Source organism: Musca vetustissima, unplaced genomic scaffold (genome assembly GCF_032173495.1).
Source record: "Musca vetustissima isolate MV318-11 ecotype Yass unplaced genomic scaffold, APGP_CSIRO_Mvet_v1 utg324245, whole genome shotgun sequence".
In the NCBI taxonomy this organism is placed as follows: Eukaryota; Metazoa; Arthropoda; class Insecta; order Diptera; family Muscidae; genus Musca; species Musca vetustissima.
Genome location: NW_026887426.1, coordinates 51 through 8,743, shown reverse-complemented (window position 1 = coordinate 8,743; position 8,693 = coordinate 51). Strand labels below are relative to the sequence as shown.

At 33.7% G+C, this 8,693-nt stretch overlaps 1 pseudogene; it reads right to left on the bottom strand.

The window, feature by feature from the left end:
• Window positions 1-623: 623 nt before the first annotated feature.
• LOC133335003 (lipopolysaccharide-induced tumor necrosis factor-alpha factor homolog) lies at window positions 624-7,397 on the bottom strand (annotated as a pseudogene).
• Between the last annotated feature and the right edge of the window lie 1,296 nt (window positions 7,398-8,693).

The window sequence follows — 8,693 nt, the reverse complement described above, 5'->3', positions numbered from 1 at the left end:
AATGGTGCACCAAGTAAATGGAGAACTCAAAATGTGGCCGAACATGTGACAAGTTTCGATGTAATCGGTTTAGATTTCGATATTTTGTTTTAAATTTATTTACATAAGTTTGTCCCATTGTAAGAAGCAACTCTATATCTGATCAAAATTTAGTATAGGTTGCAGAATGACATGTTCAATTTCATGTTAATGCGACGCCTGTTAGGATCCCATTTGTTGAATATACCCAAAGTGGTGAAGGGTATCATATAGTCGGCCCCGTCCGACTTTATTACTTTCCTTACTGGTTTCTTTTAATTTATTTATATATTTCCGGCCTTATCTAAGTTTTAGTAAAATAATAATACAATATTATAGCTTATCTTATGGTTTTTGTTTTTATTGTTGTTGTTTTATTTATTCCTGTGGCGATTAGAAAGAAAATGCTGGCACGTTTTATTAACATTATTTACAAAATATTTTTTTCAATTATTCATTTTTTGGCATTTGCTTTTATAATATAATAATTAATAGAATAATACAAACATTAAGTGAATTATAAAGTAACAAAAAAAAATAATTAAGGAATACATATCATATAGTACAAATAATAAAAAAAAATAATATAGAAAAAATCGGGAAACTTAGTTATCGTAGGAACCAATGTAGGCATTGCAATTGGGACAGGAATGATTGGCAGTTCGGCATGAATCCATGCAGTAGGGTAAGCAGACGCAGGGCCAGCAACTGTAAGAAAAATGATAAAATACATTAATTTCAATATTATTTATTTAAAAAAAATATTGCAAATTTTAATTTGATAAGAATAATAAATTTGAAAATTTCTTTGAATTTTTTTCTCTAGAAAGAAATTTGCAACACAAATTGCATTATTTATGACCTTAAATAATCCCCAGACGAAGGTGTAATACTTGTATAATTATTAACCAGTTTTATTTAGCAAGTATACACATACAAACATAACCGGCTTAATTTTTGTAATGATATACTAGAGGTCAAGCAACAGATTTAAAAAAATACTTCGTCGGGGATTTTATCAGAGGCGTAATACACTCTGGCACAGGGTATTATGTCTTTGTGCATATGTTTGTAACAGGCAACAGGAAACGTGATAGACCCATAGTTTCTTTTGAGAATGTACCTAGAATCACTTTCTGAGTCGATTTATGCATGTCGGTCCGTCTGTACGTCTATTGGTGTTAAATTGTAAACAAAGTACAGGTCACATTTATCACCCAAATTGGATGAAATATGGCACAGCTCATTTAGTTGATCCAAGGACGAAGCCTATTGAAATTGGGAAAAATCGGTTCAGATTTAAATATAGCTCCCATATATATCTTCGTCCGAATGGTGCACCAAAGTCCCTATATATCTTTCGATTTCCACGATGAAATATGGCACATTTCATTTATTTGACCCAAGGACGAACCCTATTGCAATTAGGCATAGCGTACTAAATTTGATTCTATAGTGATATCTGCCAAGTTTCGTGAAAATCGGTTCAGATTTAGATATAGCTCCCATAAATATGTTCGTCCGATTTTAGGTAAGTGGTTAAATTTCGTGAAAATCGGTTCAGATTTAGATATAGCCCCCATATATGTTAGTTCGATTTTAGGTAAATAGTGCATCAATGTCCCTATAAATCTTTCGATTTGTACGAAATTTGGCATAAAATACCGAATTGAGCCTAGAGTGATGTCTGCCAAGTTTCTTGAAAATCGGTTCAGATGTAGATATGGCTCCCATATATATCATCGTCCGATTTTATGTAAATGGCGCACAAAAATCCCTATATATATTTCGATTTGGACGAAATTTGGCATAACGTACTACATTGAGCCTATAATGATGTCTGCCAAGTTTCGTGAAAATCGGTCCAGATTTAGATATAGGTCCCATATATATTTTCATCCGATTTTTTGTAAATGGCGCACCAAAGTCCCTATATATATTTCGATTTGCACGAAATTTGGCATAACGTACTGAATTAAGTGTAGAACGATGTGTGTTAAATTTCGTGAAAATCGGTTCTGATTTAGACATAGCTAACATATATAGTTTTGTCCGATCTTATGTAAATGCAGCACAGAAGGCCCTATATATATTTCGATTTGCACGGAACATGGCACAGCGTACTAAATAAAGTCTAGAATGATGTGTGTTAAGTTTCGTGAAAATCGGTTCGGAAAATCGAATCCGAAAATCGGCGTGAATTGTTTTAAAGAATATTTTTTAAGGTCTATCAGAGGCGTGGATTTTTTTAAAGAATATTTTTTATCAGAGGCGTGGATTTTTTTAAAGAATATTTTTTATCAGAGGCGTGGATTTTTTTAAAGAATATTTTTTATCAGAGGCGTGGATTTTTTTAAAGAATATTTTTTATCAGAGGCGTGGATTTTTTTAAAGAATATTTTTTATGGTCTATCAGAGGCGTGGATTTTTTTAAAGAATATTTTTTATCAGAGGCGTGGATTTTTTTAAAGAATATTTTTTATCAGAGGCGTGGATTTTTTTAAAGAATATTTTTTATCAGAGGCGTGGATTTTTTTAAAGAATATTTTTTATCAGAGGCGTGGATTTTTTTAAAGAATATTTTTTATGGTCTATCAGAGGCGTGGACTTTTTTAAAGAATATTTTTTTATCAGAGGCGTGGATTTTTTTAAAGCATATTTTTTATGGTCTATCAGAGGCGTGGATTTTTTTAAAGCATATTTTTTATGGTCTATCAGAGGCGTGGATTTTTTTAAAGCATATTTTTTATGGTCTATCAGAGGCGTGGATTTTTTTAAAGCATATTTTTTATGGTCTATCAGAGGCGTGGATTTTTTTAAAGCATATTTTTTATGGTCTATCAGAGGCGTGGTTTGTTTTAAATAATATTTTTTATGGTCTATCAGAGGCGTGGATTTTTTAAAGCATATTTTTTATGGTCTATCAGAGGCGTGGATTTTTTTAAAGAATATTTTTTATGGTCTATCAGAGGCGTGGATTTTTTAAAAAATATTTTCTCTTCTATATTTGTAATGTGTAAAATATTGATAAAACACCTTGCTGCTAACAACAAAAACAAAAAAGTGTGCTAATTATTATTCAATTTCAGAAAACAACAAAAAAAAAACCTAAACAAATAATTACAAATTCAAATGCAATAGGTTTTTCATCAACAATTTGTTGTTGCTGTTGTTGTTGTTGGCACAATTCATTTGTTTGAACTAGACACAACGTCAAACAATCGATCGGTGGCTGGTTCATACAAGTACGTAGCCATCAATATGATACAAATCAACTACATACAGACATACACCAAACAAATGATCGTGGGCTGACCGGAGCACACACAGACAAACATTTTTACAAACGTCAGATTTTTTTTGTTTTTTGAAATTGTTGACTGACGTTGAGTAAAAACTGCTGACAATTGTAAAATTATAAATTGTGGTAGAGGTATAAAAAGTTCGGTGTGGAAATCCCCTTTTAAACAACAACAACAGCAACACTAAACCCAATCACCATTAAGAAAATTGAATTTAGCATCAGAGAAAAAATCATTGTTTTTTTATTACTTTGCTCTTTGTTTTTTCATTGTTGTTGTTTGTAATGCGTCACAAATTATCAGTAATTGACCCCTAAGTCTGTCTGTCTGTCACTTGTTGTTGTTTGTTTATGTCTCTATAGAGAACCACTGGTCGCTGGGCATTTACTCTGTTTTTTATTTAAATTAGCTATGACTCATCGAAAGTAAAAACAAAACAAATGTGAAATTGTAAACATTAGTTGTTGTGATGAAATCGTTTAGTTGTTGCATGTGGGTCTTTTACAGCGGAATCTTATACGCGTAGGGTATTAATGGGTCTTAGCAGAGATTAAAAAATAGTTTTTAATCATTGTTTTATGTAAGAATTCTAAGAATTTTTATACCCTTTACCACACTGTGGTACAGGGTATAATGTCTTTGTGCATATGTTTGTAACAGGCAAAAGGAAAAGAGATAGACCCATTGTTCCTTTTGAGAATATGCATAGAATCACTTTCTCAGTCGATTTATGCATGTCCGTCCGTCCGTCTGTCTGTCCATGTTAAATTGTAAACAAAGTACAGGTCACAGTTATTATCCGAATTGGATGAAATTGGGCACAGCTCATCTATTTGGCCCAAGGACGAACCCTATTGAAAATGGGAAAAATTTACACGATTTACACGAAATTTGGCACTGCGTACTGAATTAGGTCTAGAATGATGTGTGCAAAGTTTCGTGAATATCTGTTGAGATTTAGATATAGCTCCCATATATAATTTTGTCCGATTTTATGTAAATGGTGCACCAATGTCCCTATATAACTTTCGATTTGCACGAAATTTGGCATAGCGTACTGAATTAAGCCTAGAATGATGTGTGCTAAGTTTCGTGAAAATCGATTCAGATTTAGATATAGCTCCCATATATATTTTCGTTCGATTTTAGGTAAATAGTGCACCAAAGTCCCTATATATCTTTCGATTTGCATGAAATTTGGCATAGCGCACTGAATTAAGTTTAGAATGACATGTGTCAAGTTTCGTGAAAATCGGGTCAGATTTTGATATAGCTCCCATATAAAGTTTTATCCGATTTTATGTAAATGGTGCACCAAAGTCCCTATATATCTTTCGATTTGCACGAAATTTTGCATAGTGTGTCAAGTTTCGTGGAAATCGGGTCAAATTTAGATATAGCACCCATATATATTTCCGTCCGATTTAAGGTAAACGGGGCATCAAAGTTCATCTATATCTCTCGATATGCACGAAATTTGGCATAGCGAACTTAAATAAGCCTACAATGATGTGTGTTAAGTTTCTTGAAAATCGGTTCAGATTTAGATATAGCTCCCATATATATTTTCGTTCGATTTAAGGTAAATGGTGTACCAAGTCTTTCGATTTGCACGAAATTTGGCTTTGAGTACTGAATTAGGTCCAGAATGATGTGTCAAGTTTCGTGGAAATCGGGTCAGATTTAGATATAGCTCTCATATATATTTTCGTCCGATTTAAGGTAAACGGGGCACCAAAGTACCTCTATAACTTTCGATTTACACAAATTTTGGCATAGGGTACTGAATTAGGTCCTGAATGATGTGTGCAAAGTTTCTTGAAAATCGGTTCAGATTTAGATATAGCTCCCGTATATAGTTTTGTCCGATTTTATGTAAATGGTGCACCAAAGTCCTTATATATTTTTCGATTTACACGAAATTTCGCATCGGGTACTGAATTAGGTCTAGAATGATGTCTGCTAAGTTTCATGAAAATCGGGTCAGATTTAGATATAGCTCCCATATATATTTTCCTCCGATTTAAGGTATATGGTGCACCAAAGTCCCTCTATATTTTTCGATTTACACGAAATTTGGCATAGGGTACTGTATTAGGTCTAGAATTATGTGTGCTAAATTTCGTGAAAATCGGGTCAGATTTATATATAGCTCCCATATATATTTTCATCCGATTTAAGGTAAATGGGGTACTAAAGTCCTTATATATATATCGATTTGCACGAAATTTGGCATAGCGTACTGAATTAAATCTAGAAAGATGTGTGTGAAGTTTCGTGAAAATCGGTTCAGCATTAGATATAGCTCCCATATATATTTTCGTCCGATTTTAGGTAAATAGTGCACCAAAGTCCCTACAGATCCCTCGATGTGCACAAAATTAGGCATAGTGTACTGAATTGAGCTTAGAATGATGTGTGGGATGTTTTGGAAAAATCGGTTCAGATTTCGATTTAGCTCCACCATATAGGGGAGACTGGGGCACCTTCGGCAATCGCGTTTTCTATATGAAGCTCTCACCGTACATCACTAGTTTCGATACATTGGTATCGAATATCGAAATAAATAGCTGACACAAAGTTTGAAATTTCTACCTAATAAGCTTATTTAGATACATAGGTTTTTGTATTTTTATAGATGTTTCTGTAATATTTCAATTCCATTTCGTAAGTATTTCGTGTATAAATCTTTTTAAAATTTTAAGACAATATTATTAAAAAGTAGTTAACGACGATGTGTATTATTATAGAAATATTTAAAAATATAATGTTTTTACAAAACTGATCGAAAAAAATGAAAAAAACTACAAAAAGTACATTCGGGGTACATTCGGCATTTTAAAGTGGGGTACATTCGGCCATATACAGATTGTGCAATATTATTTCCTTAAAATGTTTTTGAGTTTGTCTTTATAATTAATCCTTTAATATGGTTCGAAATTGCATATATAAGATCAAACGTGCTTGTATTGACGAAAATGCGATAGAAAACCCCTATTTCTGATGGTGTGTGCGACTTTGAGATGTAAACGTCCGCCGCTAGAAAATAAAGCCCTATAATTCAAACATTGTATCGCGTATTAAAACCAAATAGAGCCTTTAGAGGATCAGAATTTCAACCAGACTGATAGCGATGACAATTACCCGGCTATGACTATGGTGCCGAATGTGCCCCATCAAATGCCGAAGCTACCCCGGGTTGGGGCACATTCGGCGAATTTGACTTTTTTTACAAAACTGTAACATTTTTTAAGTAATACTATTTTTTTATAACTTTTTGGTACTATTTTTTATAATTAAGTGTCAGAGGATAATAATCAGCCATAAAGTTGTATTATATGTTGAATAAGTACTGAGATATAGAGCTCTAAAAAAAAGTGCCGAAGGTGCCCCAGTCTCCCCTACATATATATTCGTCCGATTTACATAAATGATGGACCAAACTCCCAATGTTTGTCCGAATTATACGAAAATTTGCAAAGCCTCCATTACACTATGAAAAAATATTTGTAAAAAAATCCACGCCTCTATTAGTTCTTGAACAATATTTAAAAAAAAAAATCCCCTTCATTATTAAGCCTTTCAGTACGAATTTCAAGTGGTTTGCCACGTTAGATTTGATTATCGGCTATCAAATCCCGTATGCCACTAGTTAGTAGTTCGACTTATCAAATTGGAAGTGTTTTTTTGGGAACTTGGCGATAAAATAAAATTATTTTTACTTAGAACGATTTCCGTTTATATTTAATGAACTATTTTTCCTGCCATGGCTCACAAGTGATAAGTAATACAACACCACTTTTTATACACTTGAGTAAACACGCGCACACAATACACACACATATATCTACACAATTACAAACTTACATGAACAAACACAAAACCAAAGCCCAGCAATGGGTCCTTGAATTGGCCGAATGTTGTACGGTGGTCATAATATCGGTTGATGTTGTGGTGGCTGTGGCATTGGTGGATACAAATTCGGTTGCTGTTGTCCCGGTTGATAGTAGCTGGCAGGTGTATAGCCTGGTTGGTGTTCGGAGTATGGTGGAGGTTGTGATTTATCCATGATTTATAACTGGGTTGGTTGGTTCGTTCGGATGGGTTTTCTTTCTTTATTTAACAGGAAATTACTTGTTAATAACTGTTCTACTTCTGTATATTTGTTGTTGTTCGTTCGTTTACTATCTTTGTTTAGATAGTCGATAAGGAGGTAAGAAATAGAACACACACTTCGTTGTTGTTGCTCGTTTTTTTATTCGTGTTAACCGGCAACGGGTTCGTCGTCGTTATGTCTCAATACTTGGACTGTTAAACGAAGACTAAAGCTTTGGGTTAAATGTCTAATTAGCTATATGCGACGGTTGGATCGAGATCGGTTGTTGCGTTTTTCCTGCCAAAGTAATCTGGTGAGTGATGTTTTTGATGTGGTGGGAGTGTGTGTGTGCAAGAGCGAGCCTATTGGCCTGCGAGTGCTTGAGTTTGATTAAATTGATGAAAAGTGCACCCAAAAAATAATGTAGATAATTTTCTCAATGCTCAGTTGTGGTTGTTGTTGTTTGAGGGTACTTATCATTATTTTGAAAGAAGAGAGTACCCAGGGTTGCCAATGTGTATAAATAAAAAGTGGGGTAAGTGTATGTTATTCAATGTAGAGGAATTAATAAGGAGGCATATCTAAAACTTAACCGATTTCAACGAAACTTAGCACACGTCATTCCAGACTTCAGTACGCTGTGCCAAATTTCAAGCAAATCGAAAGATATATAGGGACTTTGGTGCACCATTTACCTTAAATCGGACGAAAATATATATGGGAGCTATATCTAAATCTGAACCGATTTTCACGAAACTTAACACACATTATTCTAGGCTTTATTCAGTACGCTATGCCAAATTTCGTGCAAATCAAAATATATATAGGGACTTTGGTACACCATTTACCTTAAATCGGACGAAAATATATGTGGGAGCTATATATAAATCTGAACCGATTTTCAGGAAACTTAGCACACATCATTGTAGGCTTATTTCAGTACGTTATGCCAAATTTCGTGCAAATCGAAAGATATATAGGGACTTTGGTACACCATTTACCTTATATGGGGCGAAAATATATATGGGAGCTATATCTAAATCTGAACCGATTTTCACGAAACTTAACACACATTATTCTAGGCTTTATTCAGTACGCTATGCCAAATTTCGTGCAAATCAAAATATATATAGGGACTTTGGTACACCATTTACCTTAAATCTAACGAAAATATATGTGGGAGCTATATATAAATCTGAACCGATTTTCAATAAACTTAGCACACATCATTGTAGGCTTATTTCAGTACGTTATGCCAAATTTCGTGCAAATCGAAA